At 40.2% G+C, this 15,931-nt stretch overlaps 1 long non-coding RNA gene across 1 annotated transcript; it reads left to right on the top strand.

Moving 5' to 3' along the window:
* Positions 1–5,411: 5,411 nt before the first annotated feature.
* LOC124706438 lies at positions 5,412–7,921 on the top strand. Its single transcript, XR_007004418.1, has 5 exons — positions 5,412–5,493; positions 5,588–5,714; positions 6,353–6,903; positions 6,984–7,082; positions 7,764–7,921. It is a non-coding gene; the product is annotated as an uncharacterized LOC124706438 (long non-coding RNA).
* The last annotated feature ends 8,010 nt before the right edge of the window (positions 7,922–15,931 follow it).

The following is a 15,931-nucleotide window of genomic DNA, read 5'->3' as shown; positions in this document are numbered from 1 at the left end:
GTCCTTCTCTGATTTGATTCGATTTTGGTGTGGCAACAATTTGAGTTATGGGCTATGAGATGAGAACGCATTGCAAATCTCCAATGCATCCTATCATTTTCTAATTCACAAAATTGAGTAGAGAATCCTCCAATTGGATAACTAGCTTGATTCTCTTGCTGAACGTTTTCACCTTGTGATTACGACCAATATAATTGGGGTGCGGTGTGATTTCAGCCACGCTAATGTCTGGGTACTACTACTTCCTACTGCAGACCTCCACCATACTTTTCTAAGAAAAGAATAGCTTTGCAAGAGTAGCTTTACCCTTTTCACTAATCATGCAGTGCTTTCTTGCTTGATTAATTCTGGCTGCAAATATAGATTCTGATCCTCCTCATGCTTGAACAGGATATGCACTTCCTTGATTAAACTGTGTGACCGCTTAGCGGATTGCCAGTCATTTTGTATTCAGAACGGGTGGACTGTCCTGTTAATTCTCAAATTGATGGAATACAAACCCGGCCTGTGTTGACCTGGAGTAGGCTTCAGGAACTTGTAGCTTAATCTTTGATATCAGAATGGCTACTTCCAGCCTCTGAATTTTGCAATTATCTAAAGCTTCTTATAATTCTTGTACGCGTTATGCTTATGTTTATCATGTTATTTATTCAGTTCTGAGCAGATGGACATTTATCCTTCCTGTTTTTTAGGTTGGCGTGCTACCATTTGTCTGTTTCTTGAACACAGTTGATGATGTTTAGGTAAAACTCACTTAAAGTTGTAGGATTCATGCTTTGGCATGTGGCAACTCTATCAGTCTTACTATTCTATTTAAGATCTTTACCATGCCATTTCAATTTGGGACATGTTGGCTCTGTTTTGTGGTAAATAAGACCGAGACAAACTGCAATGCATGTATGTTCTGTATAAGATATACAAGTCATCTCTTATTGCAGATTATTGATACATGAACTTCCCTGCTGTAGTTTTTTCGCGGCTGATTGCCACGTCGGTGATCGGCGGGAGCAGCGGCCTCCCTCTGATTGGTGCGGTCACTCCCTTTGGAAGTTGAGTTTCTGACTGCTATCATAGGTATGTCCACTAACCTAGGGTCCATGAGAGTTTTCTTTGAATGTTCATGGAATATCATAGGTGGTTGGTTGTCTTTGTTCAACCTTTTACGAGTGGCCTTGCTTTGATTCAACAAAGATGCACATTGGTCTAACTATTTGAGCATATTCATTTACTTAGATCCTTTTCAGTATTTTTCTCTACTTGTACAAGTGATGATACCATATTAACTCATAAATGTGAAACCTGCTATTTAACTTGTTACTGAAGAACTAATGTGTTATGTCTAGTACTTATAAAGGCACGAACTTGTTAGGATATATTAAATCACACCCGTCAATCTCATCTCATCAACTGGTTAAGGTAAGTCCAATGCTGAGCATAACTCAACACAATTCAAATCCGGAAAAACAACTTACCTCTATGTTCCATCTCCATTACAATCCTGAAAACCCCTGATCAAACTATACAACAACCCACAGAAAATAAAACCACCCATCGCCCCCCTCACATGAATAGCACCAGTTCAAAAAATAACATCTGGATCGCGCCCATTGCATGGTGTTGGCGGCGGCCGTCGCCGCTGCCAGCTCCACGTGTTCTGCGCATCAGGGTCCTACGCCTACAAACCCATCTGCCTCTCCTGAGTAACGTCAATTTCAAACTGGACGACATGTCAATGGCAGGGACGGACCAGGTCAGGTCCAAGTGATCATGTCCAATCCACCACGGCATAAAGAAAATTCAGGTTAGAACACAATATAGATCAAATGAAAATTTGAACTCCTGGTTTATAGATCCAAAAATTAGATAAATTGGGTTTTAGTAAAACCTTTACGGCGAGATCTTGGAGACACTAATCATGTATTTTCTACTCATAGAGATATTAAGAACAAAAATACTCAATTGTCCAGTTCAACACAAGGTACTTAACATCTTCATACTGCTGACAATATAAGTTGCATTGGACTTGACTTCTGAGGCTTGCATTTTGGTTATCTTCCTATTCCTTTCAAGCTCACATATGACTAAATATATAATCATGTTATGACTGTACATATTCCAAGATGTAATATGATACACATGTTGTTAACATGTGGTCGCTATATGCATAGACTAAAATGATACTACAAAATAAAATTATGGCTCACTAATCATGTCGTACAGTGTACTAGACCATGAAAGCGCGTGTTGTCGTGCCTGTCCATCATGTGTTACTTTGCATGTCCATCATGTGTGTTTCTTTGTAGATCCGAAAGAAGCATTCATTCATGTGTGTTGTTATCAACGTCTCAGGAGAACTTTTTTTAGCTGTCAAAGGAAAACGTTGATGTTGTGCTTATTGCCTGGATGTGTTGTGTGTAGTCTTTTAGTTGATATATGATTTGGAATCCTGAAAAAGAGGGGTTGTAATTTCTGATTTTTAAGATTGACCCTTGATTAATTATTAGCTCGGGGATCAGTGGAGCAGGTGTGGCTTGATGATCCCCTGGACTTTCTTCTACCTCTTCTATATGCTGATGTAACACTGCTATCTAATGAATAAAGAGGGTCTTAAGCGTTCAAAAGGGATATTATGAAATATTATGAGTACTACGTTAGCTATCATCTGCCACCCAACAAATTCTTTGTTTCTCTTCGCAACGTTACGGATCGGTCAATCCAATACAAGTTTTTGTTTTGAGAATTGCTAGTTCGAATTTTGGTATGGTCTGTAGCATGCGACATATTTGGAAATGGGCCAAGTCGGAATGGTTCTGGCTCAAACAACCTTAGCGCGGACGAAAATTTCGCAAGTGCCTCAACTCACAAGCAGAAATTTCGCCAGGTACTTCTAAAAAAATCGCTAGGTCCAAAAGTGAGATCCCACACCGCACTCGCTCACGCATTTTCCTTCCCATCGCCCGACCCCCTTCGCCTCCACCTCCATCATTTACCCACCGTTTCCGGACGGCTTCGGCGACTCCTCGCGCCACAGACCGCGACCCCGACACCACCACCTCCTCCACCATCCATGGTGTGTGACCACCGATCTGCAGCGCCCACGATCTGGCCTATCGGCGACGTGGGATTCTCCTGCAGCGCGGCTCCTTCACGAGGTTGTGCGGTGGCCATTGAGGCCTCCCTTGTGGTGTTCCTCCGGCGCTCTCGCTGCTGGACCGACCAATAGGTTTAGGTCAGTCCGTCGATGGCCTGGATGCCGCCTCCGGGGCGGGATGTCAAGCGCCATCCTTCTCCGCCGCCTACATGGCCTCCACCTCCGCCGAGCCCCCCCCCCCCCCCGAAAATCCCTACATTATCTGGTGGCGGCTCCTCGCCCTACAGACCACCATGCATGAATGTGAGGAATGGAAGGTAAAATCTGGCACTTTTCTTGTTCTAAAAAATCTTGATAGATTGCAACTTGATGAGTACGGGCATGTGACTCTTGGCAAGCTCAGGCGTCTGACTAAATTTTATATGGTCTTTGTGGTTAACTTGGATCAACACTTGTGGAACAGCTGCTACGAGTTTAGCGTTTAAAGGATTTAAGTTCCAAGCCTTTGAAAGGAATAGGCGATGAATCCTAGCTTACATGATTGTTGTGTGTGTATGTGGAGCCTAACTAACCTAATTGTTTGTCTATTATGCTGTTGTGTTCTGTTATGTGTCATACTACATCTGATGGTCTAGCTTCTGTCCAGTATGGACTAATTAGGGAAATCTTGGGGCTCGCTATTGAATGCAACAATGCTGAGTAAATTGCATTTTTTCTCCGAGGGGATGGTTTTCACAGGGAGCATAGAAATAAAATTATGTATGTTCCGAGTTGTTAAAGTAAAAAAACCGAAATGGAAACATGTTTGTTACTTCGTCGTCCATGTTAGAAACCTGCTCTAGTTATGGTAAGATAAAATCATGATGTATAAAAGAAAAGAACAACATCATCATGTAATCAGAAATGCTAGACTTGATTGACAGGCTTGCATTCTATATATCAATATCCTGAATGATGTGGCTTAGCCTGCATAAGACTTCTTTTGCAATAAAAATTATCACGAGAAACATCACTCCTTGCTAGTTGAATCTATTTTTTGTGCACTATTATTTTTCTACCTGCTACATGATTGATGAATTCTGTCAAATTTCATGTTCAGTTAAAATTGTTTTCTAAAATTCATAATCTTTTTTAACAAGGATTTTGTTGAGCTTCTTGTTTCAATCCCATGTATATACATTCTCGAGTTAGAGAAAATGAGCAACGTCTGCCTACTAAAATTGAGGTACTTATGCTTTATTTTTGTCTTAACCATAGTGCCATCACAGAACAAATCAAGAGGTATGCTAGAGGCTGCATAGACGCCACACCGCCTCTGATGGTCCCTACATGTGGTAGTGATGCTCACTCGTACCACCTATCTCAGACGGTGGCGTGATGGTGCTTCCATATAGGACACCGTGCTGCATGGCGTTGGCAGCATGCAGTTCTTTGCGATTTGAGTCGAATTCTCTTCCATCGCACTGGGAAGGAGGTGATGAAGATCTGGGCGGAGATGATGTGGACTTCGGTCCAGCGATTCAAACTTTAGTGACGACAAGGATGACCACAAAGGTCTACACATATTACTCATTCCACCATCCCCTCCTCTTTCTGCACATGTCCTCTGATTCGATTCGATTTTGGTGTGGCCACAATTTAAGTTATGGGCTATGATATGGGAACACAATGCAAATTTCCAATGCATCCTATCATTTTCTTATTCACAAAATTGGGTAGAGAATCCTCCAATTGGATAACAAGATTGATTCTCTTGTTGAAACATTTTCATGTCGTCTTAATCACTCCAATTGTTCATGGCTTGAACTCATGTGCAAGTTCTTGTCTTCGTGAGTGGTTGTCGTCCACTCTAATGTCAGTCTACTAATACTTCCTAGTACATACCTCCACCATACTCTGCTAGAAAAAGAATAGCTTAGCAAGAGTAGCTTTGCATGTTTAACTAATCATGTAGTGTTTTTTTGCTTGATTAATTCTGGTTGCAAATATAGATTCCAGGCTTCTTCATGCTTGAACGGGACATGCACTTCCTTGTGTGACCTCTTAGAGGATCGCCCTGCATTTTATATTCAGAATGGGTGGACTGTCGTGTTAATTCTCAACTTGATTGGATTCCAAGCCTTTGTTGACCTGGAGTAGGCTTCAGGAACTTGTAGATTAATCTTTGATATTAGGATGGCTACTTCCGACCTCTGATTTTTGCAATTGATCTAAGGCTTCTAAAATTCGTATTTGTCTTGTACACATTATACTGATGTTTAGCATGTTATTTATTCAGTTTTGAGCAGATGGACATTTATCCTTCCTGTTTTTCAGGTTGGTGTGCCACCACTGTTTCTTGAACAAAGTTGATGTTGTTGAAGATGTAGAGTTAATATAACTTGTACATATGGAACTTCCAGGTATGCGAGCATCTTTTATTCCCTGACATTCTTTTTGGTGGTCTATTATGTTTCGCTTGTAAAGTGTGATTTTATCGTCTCCCTTTTTCTGCAGAGCTCTTCATTTTCTACAAGTTCTTTGGCGATGAGATTCCTACCATATGTGGATCTGCCTTGTCAGTCTTAAACGAAATAAATGACGAGATTGGAAAGAGTGCTATTTGTTGAGACTAATGGATGAGGTTGATTGTTATATCCTTGATCCTGTGAGGTGCTTGACATGCATTTCTCGATTAGCTTTATCTTTGATCCCTTCTCATCGATGTTGTCAAACAAAAAACCATACCAAGGCTTCTATAAACCAATCATTAAAAACAAAACAGTATATGCTCAAGCATTTGAACACGTTCAGTCTCATGTAAATGGCTGCGCTGTTTTCAAACACAATTTATGTAAAGTCATTGCTTCATTTCAAATTTTATTTATGAGGCGATAAAGATAGAAGAGGATAAAAATAGCATACTATGTCAAGAGTAAAAGACACTGAAGGTCCTATAGGTGTTTATGAGTATAATTGTGATAGGAAGTGTTGTTTATGGTGCAAATGGTATATGCTTGATGTTTATAATATTATGCATGATAGGACGTGTTGTTTATGATGTATGCTTGTTGATTAGGACACAAAGTGATTTTCTTATTGACGTAAGCTTGCTATTTTGGTGTTAATATTAATATATGTTGCATATTGTATAAGCTTGTTGTTATCTTTGATATAATACCGGTATTTATGAAATGTGTTTGCTGTTTAAGATATAAAGTGATGTTCTTATTGACATATGTTGGTGGATTATGACTTCATGTTCTTTGTTTTGTTGCATAGAGAGATTACTTTTAGTCCTCGGGGTGGAAGCAACAGCCCGACAGGATCATCTTCACATAGCCGATTGGTTTGCCAATAATTCTAAACATTGATAAAGAGGAGTTTGGAACCTCTGTTGATGAAGAAGAGGTGAATGAGGATCGCTCCGTCCGGTGAAGTAGGAAGCTGACTTCAAGGATTGGCGTTCCTACAAGCGTGTTAAAGTTGATGGTCAAATAAGAGCAAAGTGTCTTAAATGTGGTAAGCTTCTTGGAGGAGAAACGAAGAGTGGAACATCACATATGTTAGCCCATAATGATATATATCCATATGGCACAAGGCCCTTGATGAATGGCAAAGTGATGGCTCAATCTTCCTTGAGGTTTGCTGCTAAAGATGGATGCAAGGATTCATTGGATAATTACATATTTGATCAAGATTTTGCTAGGGGAGCGTTTGTTGCCATGATAATTCTGCATGAGTATCCATTGTGTATGATGGATCATGCTGGATTCTGGAGATGTTAGTGCACTGCAGCCTAAATTCAAGCTGGTGCATATGAATACTGTTAGGTATAGTTACCCTCTTTATGTCTCTTCATGTAATTCTGTATCACTATGTCAGATAGCTTCCAATATTTGTTGTTTGACAGGAGTGATATTATCAAGTTTTGCAAAGAAGAATAAAAAAGGCTATAAAGTACATGAGCTCCTGCAATTCAAGAGTGGCCATCACCACCAGAGACTACTTGGTATATAGATAGCACCTTCTTAACAGAATGATGCATAACATTGACTTTGTACAATCAAAAGAAGGGTTACATGGTGATAACAACCCATTTCATTGATGATGTTGTGATGCTTGGTTGTTTTGTGATATATGGTTGTTGATCATGATTTCTGGTGGCGTTGTGATTTTATGGTATATACATGCTGGAGTATAATTTGTACTGCTATTTTGTAACATAAGCTTGATGGATTCTGATATATGGACTATGGTGTCGTTTTTGTGATATATCCATGCTGGTTATCATATATAGTGTTGTTTTTGTGGCATATACATGTTAGAGTATGACATATGCTTGCTAGTTATAATTTTTTACTGATACTTTGTAACATAAGCTTGCTAGAGTATGATATATGGTGGCATTTTTGTGATGTATCCATGATGGTTACGATATATAGTGTTGTTTTTGTGGCATATACATGCTGGAGTATGACATATGCTTGTTAATTATAATTTTTATTACATATGTTGCTGGAGTATGGTATATGGTGGCGTTTTTGTGATATATCCATGTCGGTAATGATATATAGTGTTGTTTTTGTGGTATATACAGGTTGGAGTATGACATATGCTTGCTGCTTATAATTTTTTACTGCTATTTGTAACATATGTTGTTGGGTTATGACTTGATGTTCTTGGTTTGTAGGTTCATTTATGTACCAATAAGACATACTGCAGAAGTTATAGTTGAAGAACTAGCAAAGTCCTTGGTTGAATGGAACCTAGACGAGAAGCTTTCTACTGTCACAATTGATAATTGCACATCTAATGACAAGACTATTGAACTGCTGATGAAGAAGCTGGGGGCACATAAACTGATGCTTCAAGGTACATTCCTTCACATGCGTTGCTATGCACATATCCTGAACTTGATAGTTAAGGATGGATTTGATGTCATGAAGACTGTCATGGAAAAGATATGTGAGATAGTTGCATACTAGACTACCACCCCAAAGAGACCTGAAAATTTGAGGATATTGCTAAGCTTGTTAAAGTCCCTATGCCCAAAAACATCGACTTGACTGTAAAACTAGATGGAACTCTGTCTTTACAACGTTTAGTATTGCTTGTCCTCACAAAGCTGTCTTTGGGCGTTCTAAGAAGGTGGATAAGCATACTGATATTGAGCGAGTTTGCAACTGATGTCGTAGAGAGGTTGAGGTTGTTCTTCAAGATTACTGAGCTTTTTTCTGGAAAAAAATATGTTACTGCCAACATTTTATTTCCTCAAATATGTGAAATCAAAGCAAACATGAGAAAGTGGTCTCATTCTAGCAATGAAATTATAAGGAACATGACAAAAACAATGTCTCTAAAATTATTACAGATTATTGACACATAAACTTCCATGCTGCAGTTTTTTTGGGGTTGGTTGCCACATCGGTGATCGGTGGGAGCAGCGGCCTCCCTGTGATTGGTGCAGTCACTCCCGTTGGATGCAGAGTTTCTGACCGCTATCCTAGGTATGTCCACCGACCTGGATCTCATGAGCTTTCTCTTTGAATGGCCATGGAAAATCATCGGGGCTGGTTGTCTTTGTTCAACTCTTTACAAGTGGCCTTGCTCTGATCCAACAAAGATGCATCGGTTGTATACTATTTGAGCATATTCATTTACTTAGATCCTTTTCAGTTTTTTCTGTTTTAAACTTGTACAAGTTATGGTACCATATTAACTCATTAGTGTGAAACCTACTGTTTAACTTGTTACCGTACTGAAGAACCAATGCGTTATTATATAAAACTGTACAATTTGGCACTTGACCGGTTGATCCTGCAATAAACTATATATTAACAGTTGTTGCCATGTGTATCTTCTAGTCCGGCTTATTCTATATGTGTAGATGATAAATGGAGTAGAACTGTACCGAATCCCCTCCCAGACACATGTAGGAAAGGAAATGACCCAAAGCAGGGTAATTATTCTGATTTTTCCCATGATTGATCCAGTTGCAAGATACTGTTGCGAATTAGGTAGCTTCTCTATCTTGCACACCATTATCTTTCAACCGCAATTTTTTGTTCTTTGTCCATCGCTTGGAACCGAGTGAACTGAATGCTCAAACTGTTGTGACTTTACATTGGCAGGTGACCTCGGAGAGCTGTGATGCATGGGAGAGTTGTGATGTAAGCATGGTACTTGCTCTTAATCCTGGAAAGAATTAAGTTATAGAAGTTTGACACTTAACCTTAGTTATCAGGTGTTGAGCTACTAGTTTTCTCTGTGTGTTTCTTGTCGGTTTGCCTTTACATCTTGATCATTATCTCTAGCGAGTCTATTTTTTAGTGTATGATGAGGCGCTGTGAGATAGTTTCTCAAGGAGTTGTAGTTGAAACATTTGTTTTGTTTCTGTTTGGTCAAAGGAACGAGTATTAGTTCTCAATCTTGCTTCTTACAAGCGGAATATACGTGCAGATTTGGCCTAAGTTAGTACTAACAATATTTACTACATGGAATGGATGCTCTTCTTATCGAGAGATGATGTACTATACATGATGAGTCACTCATAGAGCTACTGAATTGAACATGACATACACACTCACCATGTAGATATTAGACACACCAAGCCTCCTTCTGGCTGACGCTTCTTCAGGGGCAAAATGAGCAGAAGGCACCGGAAGCTGATGCCCTTATGTTTTTCCTGTATACCAGCAATCTCCCATGTTGAATCAGCTTGTTTCGTTTGTGCATATGCATTTGTGTTTAGCATACTATGACCATTTCAGCTTGAGGTTTTATACTTTGATGTTTCCTAAATAATTTCTCCATTATATGTGCAGGCTATATATGATCCAATTGGACATGAAGGAATTAAGTCGGGTCAATATTACACGGATTCTAGGACTACTGTTTGTGGATGGGGGGCTATCCGAGATGGAGAGGCTTCGTTCAGCGCTGCTAAAACACTTGAAGATGTTGAGAGTGGGATGCAGGCTAAGGGGATGGGAGCATGGAAGGCATCACAACTTCTCAGAATCTTGAACTTTTGTTTTATCTATTGCTTGTGGGCAAAACTCTATTTATACAAGGATTTGTCTCTTGGATACAACGAGAAAGTATCTGTACAACAGATACGTCGGTACGGTATTTTGGGCATATTCCAGTCGCCCCTCGTTCAGCAGGCGTGTGTTACAGAGTTTTGCCCAAAGTGTTTTGTGTGTTTTGGAGTGGATTAACGTGCATTGAGATGTTTTCACGTACATATCAATGGGGCCAGCAGAAAAGAAATAGCGGATCCAAATAACAACCGCCGTCTTTCCATAGATTTGGGCGGAATCGTGTAACTGAATAGGCTTTAATCAGCTGCTGATCCAAAGAGATTTAGAAGAAGAAAAAAACGCGAGGTGGGTGGCGCTTTTTTTTTTATTCCCGTTAATCCGACGAGATTTCAGCCAACAAGTATACTACTGCCCAGTACCAGTAGTATCAGTTGATCTCCCGGGCTGCTACTATGTGACACGCGTATCAAACAACAAGTTTGGAAAACCAGTCCCTATCGAAGTTAGCGGCGGGAAAAGATCCCTTTGATACACCGGGCGTTAATTACTCACTGATAAGAAAATAAAATCTCCCAATTTAGCAGTGAACCAGAAAAGCGAGACATCCGGCCAGGCAGACGCATGTGATCCAAATCATTAACGACGCCACATAAATAGCCAGGATCTCGCTCCTTATTTCACGCAACCTCCCTCCATATTACTAATCCGTGGCAGCACACAAATTACGATCCATATCTTTGACCGTGATGCATAGATGGAACCAGGAGTAGCACCAAAAGTAGCGGGAGATGAAAAAAGTGGCGCCGGAATTTGAACGAAAATTGGACCTTGGCAGCTGCCTGTGTCTATAAATATGAGTATGGGTGGAGCCAACGCGTGCGTCGCGTGTGACTTAGACAGAGATCGGCCGCGAGATCGATGCGTCCATGAGCAGGTAACCATCGATTCTCCTTGTTTTTCTTGGCATGTCTTGCTCTCTTTGTTGAGTGTTTGGCCGTAGTAGATCTTGCATAGCTTGGTTGGTCTGTCAACTAGATCGGCTTCTTATTTCTACATTTTCATTTGTTGCTGGTTAGTTCTGATACAGGCCCGGTGGTAATGGGAAGAGGAGAGGAGAGGCCACTGTGCTACGAGATTGATTGATCTGGGGTGAGACTAAAGCATGGCGCGGCGAGATGGATCTAGCATCGCGGACTTGATCGATGTCCGGCTTTTAGCGGCGGCGAGATGGATCCATCAGCAGGTAACCATCAACTTTCCTAGTCTTCTCTTGGGCTGTCTCGCTCTTTGTTTACTGTCTGGCCGTAGTTTTGCCAAAAGCGTTTTGGGTGATTTGGAGTGGATTAGCGTTGTATTGAGGTGTTTTCACGTAGTACATATCAATGGGGCCAGCAGATTAGAAATAGCGGATCCAAATTACGCGCCGGTTGCCCTGTGGCGGAGCGCCTCCGCCTGCGGCGCCCACTTCTTGACGATGAGGCCGCGACCACCGGTGCGGTCCAGGAACCCGCCCGGCAGGAGCGCGGCGAGGTCCGGGTCATCACCGCGTGGTGCTCGCACCACCCACAGGAACCGGTGGCCGGAGTTCTCCAGGCCGACGACGATCTCCCTGAGCTGCTCCTCTGAGTGGTTCGCGGTGCCGATGCTCCCGATCATAATTGTTTCAACAATCACTTTTAAGCAACTTTTTAAATCTTAGTATCGCACTGTTCTCACCAAAAATTCAAAACCTTTAACCCATCATGCATTTTGAATGAGGCATACGAATGAGGCATACATAATAGACGCTGAAGCTGAGGTAGCGAAGGAGGCGGCTCAGTGGGCGAGCATGAGCAGGTCCTCGGTGACCCAGAGCAGTAGCTTCCTTCAACGTGCAACACTTCCGGAGGCTGAAGGAGGAAGAACACAAGTTCATCAATGACGCCAACTTCGAGCACGCCGTGGAGATCTCGCGCCAGCGGGCGGCCACGAAGGAGGTGGGACCTCTCCTCATGGCGGCCGATCTACAAAAACTCCTTGAGCTTAACGCTCAGCGCCTGGCCGAGGCTGCCTTCAGCGAGCAAGCGAGGCTCGCCCAGAAAGAGGTGTCTCGCCACTAGCTTGCGTCTTTGAGGGGGTAGCAAGGTTATTTGAAACAAACACAAGGATGAACGGTGCAGCAAAACTCACATAAAAGACATATTGTAAATATTATAAGACTCTACACCTTCTTCCTTGTTGTTCAAAACTCAATACTAGATGTTATCTAGACTCTAGAGAAACCAAATATGCAAACCAAATTTGCAAGCTCTAAGTGTTTCTTCATTAATGGGTGCAAAGTATATGATGCAAGAGCTTAAACATGAGCACAACAATTGCCAAGTATCAAATTATCCAAGACTTTTTAGAATTACTACATGTAGTATTTTCCAATTCCAACCATATAACAAATTAACGAAGAAGAAACTTCGCCATGAATACTATGAGTAGAGCCTAAGGACATACTTGTCCATATGCTACAGCGGAGCGTGTCTCTCTCCCACAAAGTGAATGCTAGGATCCATTTTATTCAAACAAAACAAAAAAAAACAAACCGACGCTCCAAGCAAAGTGCATAAGATGTGACGGAATAAAAATATAGTTTCAGGGGAGGAACCTGATAATGTTGTCGATGAAGAAGGGGATGCCTTGGGCATCCCCAAGCTTAGACGCTTGAGTATTCTTAGAATATGCAGGGGTGAACCACCGGGGCATCCCCAAGCTTAGATCTTTCACTCTCCTTGATCATATTGCATCATACTCCTCTCTTGATCCTTGAAAAATTCCTCCACACCAAACTCGAAACAACTCATTAGAGGGTTAGTGCACAATAAAAATTAACATGTTCAGAGGTGACACAATCATTCTTAACACTTCTGGACATTTCATAAAGCTACTGGACATTAATGGATCAAAGAAATTCATCCAACATAGCAAAAGAGGCAATGCGAAATAAAAGGCAGAATCTGTCAAAACAGAACAGTCCGTAAAGATGGATTTTATTAGGGCACCAGACTTGCTCAAATGTAAATGCTCAAATTGAATGAAAGTTGCGTACATATCTGAGGATCACTCACGTAAATTGGCTTAATTTTCTGAGTTACCTACAGAGAATTAGACCCACATTCGTGACATCAAAGAAATCTGTTTCTGCGCAGTAATCCAAATCTAGTATTTACTTTACTATCAAAGACTTTACTTGGCACAAAAAAACACAAAACTAAGATAAGGAGAGGTTGCTACAGTAGTAAACAACTTCCAAGACTCAAATATAAAACAAAAATACTGTAGTAAAAACATGGGTTGTCTCCCATAAGCGCTTTTCTTTAACGCCTTTCAGCTAGGCGCAGAAAGTGTAACTCAAGTAACATCAAAAGATGAAGCATCAACATCATAATTTGTTCTAATAATAGAATCATAAGGTAACTTCATTCTCTTTCTAGGGAAGTGTTCCATACCTTTCTTGAGAGGAAACTGATATTTAATATTACCTTCCTTCATATCAATAGTAGCACCAACGGTTCGAAGAAAAGGTCTTCCCAATATAATGGGACAAGATGCATTGCATTCAATATCCAAGACAACAAAATCAACGGGGACAAGGTTATTGTTAACCATAATATGAACATTATCAACTCTCCCCAAAGGTTTCTTCTTAGCATTATCAGCGAGATTAACATCCAGATAACAGTTTTTCAATGGTGGCAAGTCAAGCATATCATAGACTTTCTTAGGCATAACAGAAATACTTGCACCAAGATCACATAAAGCATTACAATCAAAATCTTTGACTCTCATTTTAATGATGGGCTCCCAACCATCCTCTAGCTTTCTAGGAATAGAAGTTTCAAGTTTTAGTTTCTCTTCTCTAGCTTTTATGAGAGCATTTGTAATATGTTTTGTGAAAGCCAAGTTTACAGCGCTAGCATTGGAACTCTTAACAAGTTTTTGCAAGAACTTTATAACTTCAGAGATGTGGCAATCATCAAAATCTAAATCATTACAATCTAAAGCAATGGGATTATCATCCCCAAGGTTGGAAAAAAATTTAGCAGTTTTATCACAAGCAGTTTCAGCAGTTTTAGCAGTTTCAGGTAATTTTACGCGCTTTGCACTAGGAGTAGAAACATTGCCAACACCAATTATTTTACCATTAATAGTAGGAGGTGCAGCAACATGTGAATCATTAGCATTGCTAGTGGTGGTAATAGTCCAAACTTTAGCTACATTTTTCTCTTTAGCTAGTTTTTCATTTTCTTCTCTATCCCACCTAGCACGCAGTTCAGCCATTAATCTTATATTCTCATTAATTCTAACTTGGATGGCATTTGCTGTAGTAACAATTTTATTTTCAATATCCTCAGGTTTAGCAGCCATTTTATTAATTAAAAAAGATTGTGATGCAGACATGTATGAGATTCGGGTTTCAGCATTTGCAAGTTTAGTTTGCAACCCAGAAATCTCCATATTCAGATTTTCAAGTTGATTTCCTATATTCTTCAACAAGGTAGATTGTTCATTCATAGTTTTAGTAAACAATTTATTTTGCTCATATTGCGATTGCATAAAGCTCTTGGTGGATCTTTCAATTTCTAACATTTTTTCCTCATTAGGTGAAACATGTCTACCATAAGAGTTACCACTAGCAGGATATGGCCTAGAATTTTGAGAAACCAATGAAGCTAACGGAACTTTATTAGGATCAACATTAGTCCTACCATTCACAAGCATAGACATAATAGCATCAATCTTATCATTCAAGGAAGAGGATTCTTCAACAGAATTTACCTTCTTACCTTGTGGAGCTCTTTCCGTGTGCCATTCAGAGTAATTAACCATCATATTATCAAGGAGCTTTGTTGCTTCACCAAGAGTGATGGACATAAAGGTACCTCCAGACAGCTGAATCCAATAAATTCCGCGAAGAAAAATTTAGTCCTGCATAGAAGGTTTGGATGATCATCCAAGTAGTCGATCCATGGGTTGGGCAATTTTTAACCAAAGATTTCATTCTTTCCCAAGCTTGAGCAACATGTTCATTATCCAATTGTTTAAAATTCATTATGCTACTCCTCAAAGATATAATTTTAGCAGGGGGATAATATCTACCAATAAAAGCATCCTTGCATTTAGTCCAGGAATCAATACTATTCTTAGGCAGAGATAGCAACCAATCTTTAGCTCTTCCTCTTAATGAGAAAGGAAACAATTTTAATTTTATAATGTCACCATCTACATCTTTATACTTTTGCATTTCACATAGTTCAACAAAATTATTGAGATGGGCAGCAGCATCATCGGAACTAACACCGTGAAAATTGCTCTCGCATAACAAGATTCGAGTAAAGCGGGTTTAATTTCAAAGAATTCCGCCGTAGTAGCAGGTGGAGCAATAGGTGTGCATAAGAAATCATTATTATTTGTGCTAGTGAAGTCACACAACTTAGTATTTTCAGGGGTGGCCATTTTAGCAGTAGTAAATAAAGCAAACTAGATAAAGTAAATGCAAGTATACTAATTTTTTTGTGTTTTTGATATAGAGTGCAAGACAGTAAATAAAGTAAAGCTAGCAACTAATTTTTTTGTGTTTTAATATAATGCAGCAAACAAAGTAGTAAATAAAATAAAGCAAGACAAAAACAAAGTAAAGAGATTGAGAAGTGGAGACTCCCCTTGCAGCGTGTCTTGATCTCCCCGGCAACGGCGCCATAAATTTGCTTGATGCGTGTAATTGACACGTCCGTTGGGAACCCCAAGAGGAAGGTGTGATGCGCACAGCGGCAAGTTTCCCTCAGTT

This window comes from Lolium rigidum, chromosome 4 (genome assembly GCF_022539505.1).
Source record: "Lolium rigidum isolate FL_2022 chromosome 4, APGP_CSIRO_Lrig_0.1, whole genome shotgun sequence".
In the NCBI taxonomy this organism is placed as follows: domain Eukaryota; kingdom Viridiplantae; phylum Streptophyta; class Magnoliopsida; order Poales; family Poaceae; genus Lolium; species Lolium rigidum.
This window is presented reverse-complemented; position numbering and strand designations above follow the sequence as displayed.